Genomic DNA, 9,986 nt, shown 5'->3' on the forward strand with positions numbered 1-9,986 from the left:
GATGTTTTTCCTGAGAGAAGTGGCTTCTTTGCTGCCTTCTTGACACCAGGCCATCCTCCAAAAGTCTTCGCCGGGTGCAGATGCACTCACACTGCCTGCTGCCATTCCTGAGCAAGCTCTGTACTGGTGGTGCCCCGATCCCGCAGCTGAATCAACTTTAGGAGACGGTCCTGGCGCTTTCTGGACTTTCTTGGCGCCCTGAAGCCTTCTTCACAACAATTGAACCGCTCTCGTTTAAGTTCTTGATGATCCGATAAATGTTGATTTAGGTGCAATCTTACTGGCAGCAAATCCTTGCCTGTGAAGCCCTTTTTGTGCAAAGCAATGATGACGGCACGTGTTTCCTTGCAGGTAACCATTGTTGATAGAGGAAGAACAATGATTCCAAGCACCACCCTCCTTTTAAGCTTCCAAATACTATGTGCTGCACATGTGAGAAATACATCTGCGAAGTCCATGCACACACACTTGCATACTGTCCTACATGTGCTAATTAGAGTTGATTGATTTCTGTTCTTCATGTTTTTGTTTTGTATATATTATCTTATTTTATTCTTATTTATTGTTGTTGTTTATACACATTGTGGGTGTGGGCAATGGTTAAAAAAATGGGAGAAGACTAGTATTTTGTAGTTGAATTCCTCATTGTACAGTATAGATACTTTCTTAGGCTATACAAGTGCTATCTCTTGCTAAAAAATGTATGTTTACACCTATGCAGTACCTTTAGCAATAATAATAATAGTAATAAACCTATACTATAGTAAAGAAAACAATTATGACAGGTGTGTTGTAATGAAAATGAGTGGTGTCCACTGATTAAATGCAGTCTTCCTGCATTGTGAAGAGGCAAAACCCAGATATTCACAACGTTTGTGATGAATGACAGGTTGTTTCTTTATGCAAAATAGATTCGGGTTTTAAAATTAAATGATGTTGCTTTATTTTAGGGGTTTAGTGAAGGCGGGTCATTTTTTACCCTTAGGACAAGGGGAGTATACAGAATGTTAAGACTACACAAGGGTTAAACAGCATGATCATTTAACAGGTGCATCTTGTCCTGGGGACAATAAAAGGCCATTCTAAAATGTGCAGTTTTGTCACACAACACAATCCCACAGATGTCTCAAGTATTGAGGGAGCATGCACTTGACATGCTGACTGCAGGAATGTCCACCAGAGCTGTTGCCAGAGAATTTAATGTTAATTTCATAAGCCGCCTCCAACATTGTTGTGGGCCTGGSYSSMMAKWGGSYSRSCCWMTKKSSRSCCAGGCCCACAACAATGTTGGAGGCGGCTTATGAAATTAACATTAAATTCTCTGGCAACAGCTCTGGTGGACATTCCTGCAGTCAGCATGTCAAGTGCATGCTCCCTGCGCCCCTGCCCAGTCATGTGAAATCCATAGATGAGGGCCTAATTTATTTATTTAAATTGACTGATTTCCTTATATGAACTGTAACTCAATAAAATCATTGAAATTGTTGCATTTTGCGTTTATATTTTTGTTCAGTACTGAAATAATATAGCCCAAATAATTCATTTTCCTTACTTCTTAGGCTACCTGTCTGGCTACTGACCTATTTACAGTGTTTATATGCCGTTTAATACGACACAGCCTGTTTCAAATGATGAGCGCTTCTTAGTCACCTTTTCCTGTTTATTAAAATACTTTTTATTAAAATTATTTGGTTTCAAAACTTCAAAACAAAAATGGTAGGTCCAGGTAGTCACACAAATAGATGGGGCTTGGTTAAATTGTGATTTTAATGAATGGAGCGAATTTGGAGCAGCATTCTTTTTTCTTTGAGCAATGACATGCTGACTGCAGGAATGATTCCGACCATCACCCCTGGTGAGACAAAACCGCAACTCGTCAGTGAAGAGCACTTTTTGCCAGTCCTGTCTGGTCCAGCGACGGTGGTATTGTGCCCATAGGTGATGTTGTTGCCGGTGATGTCTGGTGAGGACCTGCCTTACAACAGGCCTACAAGCTCTCAGTCCAGCCACTCTCAGCCTATTGCGGACAGTCTGAGCACTGATGGAGGGATTGTGCATTCCTGGTGTAACTCGGGCAGTTGTTGCCATCCTGTACCTGTCCCACAGGTGTGATGTTCAGATGTACCGATCCTGTGCAGGTGTTGTTACACGTGGTCTGCCACTGCGAGGACGATCAGCTGTCCGTCCTGTCTCCCTGTAGCGCTGTCTTAGGCGCCTCACAGTACGGACATTGCAATTTGTTGCGCTGGCCACATCTGCAGACCTCATGCCTCCTTGCAAATCAAATCAAAGTTTATTTGTTACGTGCACCAAATACAACAGGTGTAGACCTTACAGTGAAATGCTTACAGTTACAAATAACGCAAAAAAAMCCACATAATAGCACAATTGGTTGGGCTCCCGTAAAACTTCTGCCATTTCTTCCAGCGCCATTTTTAATCAGCATGCAGATGAGCAGGGACCCTGGGCTATCTTTCTTTTTGTGTTTTTCAGAGTCAGTAGAAAGGCCTCGTTAGTGTCCTAAGTTTTCATAACTGTTACCTTAATTGCCTACCGTCTGTAAGCTGTTAGTGTCTTAATGACTGTTCCACAGGTACATGTTCATTAATTGTTGATGGTTCATTGAATAAGCGTGGGAAACAGTGTTTAAACCCTTTACAATGAAGATCTGTGAAGTTATTTGGATTTTTACTAATTATCTTCGAAAGACAGGATCCTGAAAAAGGGAGTTTAGAGTTCAGAAAGTGGAACAGAAGTGTCATGGACAAACTCATTTTAATTAGATCAGGTAGGTGTGTTTTAACTGTTGCCAAATAATGACATGAACATATATTGTCGAACCCAGGCCACCTGCACCAATGCCCATGTCACGTATAATGATAGACAGGCACAGGAATATGAAATCGTTTTTTATTTCTCTACCCAAAATAGAGTACGTCATGAACATGACAAACCCCAAAACAAACACGTGTATATATATATAAAACACGTGGCTATAACCCAAACAAAGAGCGAGGTGTGAACCTCTAATAAGTACACGGGACGAGACCCGTAATAACAAGTGCACAGTAACACGAAAGCCGATACAACAGAGCACAGGTACTCACAGGACCAATGGACATGGAACAATAATAAACAAGGACAATGTGGAACAGAGGGCACATATATACACATACTAATCAGGGATAATGGGAAACCGGGTGTGCGTAATGAGACAAGACAGTCCAGGGTTGGTGGTAATGATCCAGTTCAGTGACACCTAGAAGGCCGTGACGTAGACCTCTGGAGCTGGTGAACGGAATGAGCAGTAGTACCGGGGGAATCGGTGACAGCCCAATGCCCTAACCACTGTCCCAATAAGGGATATCTCTAAGGGATGTGCATATTGGGCCAGTACTTTTACACCCAGTCAGAAGAAACCCTAACCCTTCCTCCCTAGGCACTTATGTCAATTATCATTAAAACAGGTTAACATGCCCCATCAACATTAGACAACCATGTTCTGTGTATGTTTGGTGGGACGTTGATGGAATATTCTCCTAATCCACAGAAAACTGGACACATGAATGTTCTTGCAACGTTCCCATGAAATGTGTCTAGAACATTAATATCTTAAATTTGGAGAACATGGTAACTACGTTCTGGGTAAATTCTATTTGACATTAAGGGAAAGGTCTCTTGGAAACATTCCTTGCACATAACAGGAGCATTCCTCTGGAAATGTTATATGACCTAAAGTTGTGGGAACGTTTGTTGTTAGCTGGGTACAAGTTATTTTGAGGTTGAGAGGGGCACTATTCACTATTCAAAATCTGTGTGAATTTCTATGATACAACTGTGGCTTGGAGGTTTTGGCTAGTTCATGTTACAGATGCTCCCCTAGGCTTCTGCTCTTTGAAGCCTGATGAGCTCATTTTTACAGCCTGATGCTATTTACCTCAGTAAAACAGTTGATTTCCAAATGTTATGTTATGACTTGATTACGGCCTGGGGCTTACAGTGGACAGCAATCATCCATGACCACATGATGATATGGTTTATCCTAATAATACACTACATTAATGACAGTGTCTCCTTACATTCATCACACTCTGGTCAATTTATCCTACAGTACAGAACATGTTGTCAAAGTAAAGTTACTTTAAGATTGAATTATCCCACAGGATTATAGAGACTGCAAACATTGGTCACAAGAAGTGACATTTTCCCTCCCTCTCTGTCATCCTTCCCTGACATAAAGGTCAAAGTTCAACAAAAGTCAGCCAGGACTAACTGAGGGGTTAAAGTGTAGGTGTGGACTTTGACTGACTGCTGAGGAAAAGCAGAGAGTCGGGGAGCTACAGTAACACCTATCRATGACAGAGTGGGAAGGTGGTTATTACCAGGTGTGAAGTTGTAAATACCGTTTGGATGCATTCAAGTGCTCTGAACTCGTTGAGAAATACTGATTGGCTAATGGTCAACAAGCTGCATCAACCATTAACTTAAAGTACAGCTATCATGCTTGTAAACAAATTATAGTGTTCAAAAACAATATTAATAGACTGCTTTTTATAATAAATATGGTCACATTTAACTGCCAAAAATGATGTTATGGAGGTAATTTCCTTAGTAGGTGACGTCAGAGGTCAGCATGTGGGAAAAGTCGGGGCTCAGGGATAATAGACGAGTTCCTCACTCGTAATTACCAGTTGGGGGGGCGTTCAAGTGGATCTTCCCCAGTTGTATATGTGGTAAATACCACCTTTCCACTTCCTCTCCACTTTGAAAACAAGACATGACTGAGAAACAGTGCAATGAGGGTTTTGTGATGTGTTGTAACAAATCTGCCTTTGGTAAGCTGGCTATGATGACTTCTTTGACCGTTTAGACTGCGGAGCATTGTCGCCTTGGTGGCTAAAGGGTTCGGAGTTTGATTCTTCATGTTCTTGCAAACAATACCCCCAAATTTGTAGCAATATATACCTCACACAGGCAACTCAGCCAATTTTACTCACCAACTCTTACTTTTAAAACATGACTTTCCTTATACCTGTGTCCCAAAATCCAACCTCAAGCACCAGTGTGAGAACTTGACCTTGTGGAACGATTTGGGAAACATTTCCAGGCCTTGTCCTTCCACAATTGGTGCCTCCGACAGGGAAGAGGAATGTGTTCAGCTGGAGATAGAGGCCTGCAGGAAAATACTCCTCAGGATTAAAACTCAATACAAGTTTATACATCTACACTAGTCTGTTTTAAATCACACTGTATTGGTTCTGATCACACCATTTCTGAGTCTTGACTTGTAAGAGCCTATGTAAAATAAATGAATGATATATGAATGAAATTAATGATGAATCATCAATGAATGAAATGTGTGTGTGTGCGTGCATGCGTGAGGGTAGAGTATACATACAGTATACATACTGACATTGAGATTGCAAGACACTAGGATCCACATGGTGCAGACGGTGAACTTCAACCGATGCTGCAATCATATGAACAGTGTATTTCGAGGGTCAGACCARTTCTGTAACCACAAACTGGAGAAAACATTTTGAAATAAAAAACAAACACATGCTTTTTCATTAGATAAAGTCAGGTAGGCCTACAACAGCCTCTGTATCAAAATGTTTTCTCATGTACTGAACAATACCAAGACCGGCCCCTCCAGACCCAGACAGGTCAAAAAATTATATGCAAAATTCTCTTTAAAGGCAGGGAGAGGGTGTGTTGGTGGAATGGTGAGTCCATCGTTCCAGTGTGTGGGAAGACCACCCAGTTCTACCCCAGCTCCGCTCTGGGAGATTTAAATAAAGTTTCATTGTGGGACTCACTTCCAACTAGGAAACCTGGCCCAGCTGCCAAAACTATCCCTGTTATTTACTACTATGCTGTAGAAAGTATGGCTCTGAGGCTTATTTGTCGTTCATACTTTAAAGACATGCTCCGGAACTTTGGAGACTACTAAACTGGATGTGTCAATGTGTAGTTCATACATGCATAATCTATGAGGTAAAACAGAATTACTGTTTTACCTCAATTAGCCACTAAATCCCTAGTTTGAAAGCAACTGTTTTTCTGGAAGCTGGCCTGCGCCATTTTCCCTACATTGTCCCCCACGTGGGCCAGCCCAATAGAAATTAGAGTTGAACCAATGAACTTCAGCCCCTCGCCATACGAGTGACCGCTAGCAAGATGCACATCATGCACCCACAGCAGAGAGAGAAATGATGAGAGAGAGCAATGAAGTTATGTAAGTCTACCAATGGAAACTGAATGGGAACTCAAAGTCTGAGATAACAGGAAAAATGTTGTATCCAAGGACCCCGTATGGGGTTAAGAACCATTACACATGATGACGTACATCCATCTATTAGGCTGAAGTGCCCAAAGTCTCTGAGTGTTGTGCCACAAGGTTGGACATTCAGCTTGGTTTGAAAGGAGGCTTTGCCAAGGTAACAACATTTCTCCCTTTCCCTTGTACTCTCCCTAATTGAGTCTTGTATTATGGAGGGTGAATTCCACAAGCATACAAAGAGGGGATTATTCCTCCTGGCCATAGACTCACTAGACTAGAGGTTGTTGACGGGAAGAGAGCGAGAGCGGTTGACCATAGAGGTTGTTGACAGGAATAAAGAGAAGGGAGGAGATCTCAAGGACCCCGTTGGTTGCTAAGAAGCCTGTTCTGTTGCTCCCCAGTCAGTTGGGGTCTAAGCCAGTCTTTCTGCCACAGTGGCTTTTCACAACACACATCATTCCTGGTTGTGCTCTTGTCTACTACATGTTCAGCCTAGTGGTTAGGACACGGTGTGCTGTAGAGGGTATCCCAGGGTTGCTGGCAATCTCAGATATACTAAATAATCTCTGAAGGTCAAACCATACTGGCACTAGCCTGAGTCCCAGATAAATTATTACTGTGCTCTTGCCAACTTCTATGTATTTCTCCTGCCAAAGCAGCACAGACAGACTCAGGTGGCAGTATGACTTGACCTTCAGATGTTATTAGTAGGTAAACAACACCAGTGGGTTCTCAGAGTGACTTCTGTTTAGATATAACTGTAGAATGCATGTAAGACTTTATGAAACAAACATTTATTGGTACAAAAGAATCAAAAGAATAGAAGAAATATCTATATAGGGACAAATGGCAATAAATACCACATCAGTGGATGGGGCTCTACACACAGAAAGGGGGCATTATGGCACAAGGAATCAACAGGATATAAAATAACATTTAAAAATCCATAAGTTTGGTCATGTGACAGAAACTAACATTTGAGATTCTCTTCTAAGAGTATTAAAAAGCCTTTCCTGCAGTCGAATGACCAAAGCACCTCTAGTGGCCTCATGGGTCCAATGTTATTCATATTTTTCATAATTAATAAGCATGACTTTTCAAACGCTGAAATGGTTCTGCTATAGTTCGGTCTTCTGTGATGTACATAAAGTGTAATTTTGGGTGTTTGGAATACATTTGAACTCTATATCTGACATGGTACAGGTGTCTTCTTTTTTTAAGCCCACAACCATGTGTGTGAGGTGTATACTTTTGTTTAAAAGTAGATTTGTTTAAGACTATCAAGAAACACGGTGACCCTGATTTAGCCCACTGCAGTAATAGGCTAAAGAGGCAAAAAAACTACAAACAGAACTACAAAAATATTCCAGTGCTTTCAAGTCAAACTGGGACTAGACAGTCATAAACATCTTAACTTCAACCATTTATCTTTTCTCCTGCCAACCTTCTCTAAAATATGATTGCTTGATTAATCAGAATGGACATAGAAAATGTACACTGAGTGTACAAAACATTAGGAACACCTTCCTAATACTGAGTTTCACCCCCTTTTTCCCTCAGAACAGCCTCAATTTGTTGAGGCATTGCCTCTACAAGGTCTCGAAAGCGTTCCACTGGGATGCTGGCCCATGTTCACTCCAATGCTGCCCACGGTAGTGTCAATTTGGCTGGATGTCCTTTGGGTGTTGGACCATTCTTGATACACGGGAAACTGTTGAGTGAGACAGTTCTTGACGAAAAACCTGTGCGCCTGGTACCTATCACACTTAACTCTTTTGTCTGCCCATTCACCCTCTGAATGACACACATACACAACCCATGTCTCAATTGTATCAAGGCTTAAAAATCCTTCTTTAACCATCTCCTCCTTCATTTACACTGATTGAAGTGGATTTAACAAGTGACATCAATAAGGGATTATAGCTTTCACCTGGATTCACCTGGCCAGTCTGTCATGGAAAGAGCAGGTGTTCCTAATGTTTTGTACACTCAGTGTAAGTCTCTTACCAAAAATCACCACTGAGCAGTAGACTTGTGGTTTTGATTTGAAGGAGAGGAAATAGAGGACAAACAGTAGAGTATATTGAAAACAAGGAGGAAGGAAGTAAGGAAACATGATGTGACGGAATGCTTCTTTCACAGAACTTCCTAGTTGAGTTACTACAAAACCCATAACTACAAAACCCATAAAACAGAAAAGGACATGGCACATTCTTGACATTATTCTGATTGGTCGAAAAATATGGACATTCTAATGAGAGTTTAAAAGGAATGCAAGAAAGATAAGGCAACATTTCACTTACAGTTGAAGTGGGAAGTTTACATACACCTTAGCCAAATACATTTAAACTCAGTTTTCACAATTCCTGACATTTAATCCTAGGAAAAATTCCCTGTCTTAGGTCAGTTAGGATCACCACTTTATTTTAAGAATGTGAAATGTCAGAATAATAGTAGAGAAATTTGGCAAGTTGCATGTTGCTGCATTATAATTAGTTCGCTCTATAGTTATTCTTGGCTCAAATCGGTTTTGGTTTTAGTTCTCCAAGCTTCCCACGAATACATTTGGCAATTCCTCCTGACTAAAGCTGGCGTAAACGCGATTCAGGTTTTGGTTAGGACTCTTGCTCGCACAGCGCTTTAATTTCAGTTTCTGTTCCGAATCTATTTTCTGATAGGATGTGAGGATCAAGGAGCTCATTGTGATCGGCACACTCCCAATACCTTTGACTTTGTTGTGCCTTGTTAAGTTCTTTGTGTGCAACACACTTTGTGAGTGAGTGAGCTTGTGATCATTGTCCATTACCTTGGCGCCCATTTTGCGACAACCTCAACTTCCTGACTAGAGAATGATCTTGGAGATGTGTTGCGAGCATGTCAAGTTGATCCGTCATGTTTTTTACTCTCATGATGACACACTCTGTTGTGTGAAGTGCACCAGTCCCTTCTGCAGCAAAGCACCTCCACAACATGAGCTGCCAGCCGGTTGGGATGGTGTTCTTTGGCTTGCAAGCTCCCTCTTTTCTCCCAAACATAACGATGGTCATTATGGCCAAACGTTCTATTTTGTTTCATCAGACAGAGGACATTTCTCCAAAATTATGATCTTTGTCCCCATGTGCAGTTGCAAACTGCAGTCTGGCTTTTTATGGGGGTTTTGGAGCAGTGGCTTCTTCTCTTGCTGAGCGGCCTTTTCAGGTTAGTTTGATATAGGTCGTCTTACTGTGGATATAGACACTTTTGTACTTGTTTCCTCCAGCATCTTCACAAGGTCCTTTGCTGTTGTTCTGGGATTGATTTTGCACTTTGCACCAAAGTACGTTCATCTCTAGGAGATAGACACATCTCCTTCCTGAGTGGTATGACGTGCGCGGTGGTCCCATGGTGTTAATACTGCGTACTATTGTTTTGTACAGATGAAACGTGGTATCTTCAGGTGTTTGGAAATTGTCCCAAAGGATGAACAAGACTTGTTGAGGTCTACAATTTTTGTTCTGAGGTCTTGGTGATTTCTTTTGATTTTCCATGATGTCACAAAGAGCACTGAGTTTGAAGGTAGGCCGTGAGAACTATCATTCCACCAGCTACACCCCAATTGACTCAATGATGAGTCAATTAGCCTATCAGGAAAGCTTCTAAGAAGGCCACGATTGATTTTCATGGGAAATTTTCCAAGCTGTTTAAATGGAAGATGAACCAATTG

Source organism: Salvelinus sp. IW2-2015, linkage group LG19 (genome assembly GCF_002910315.2).
Source record: "Salvelinus sp. IW2-2015 linkage group LG19, ASM291031v2, whole genome shotgun sequence".
NCBI lineage: Eukaryota > Metazoa > Chordata > Actinopteri > Salmoniformes > Salmonidae > Salvelinus > Salvelinus sp. IW2-2015.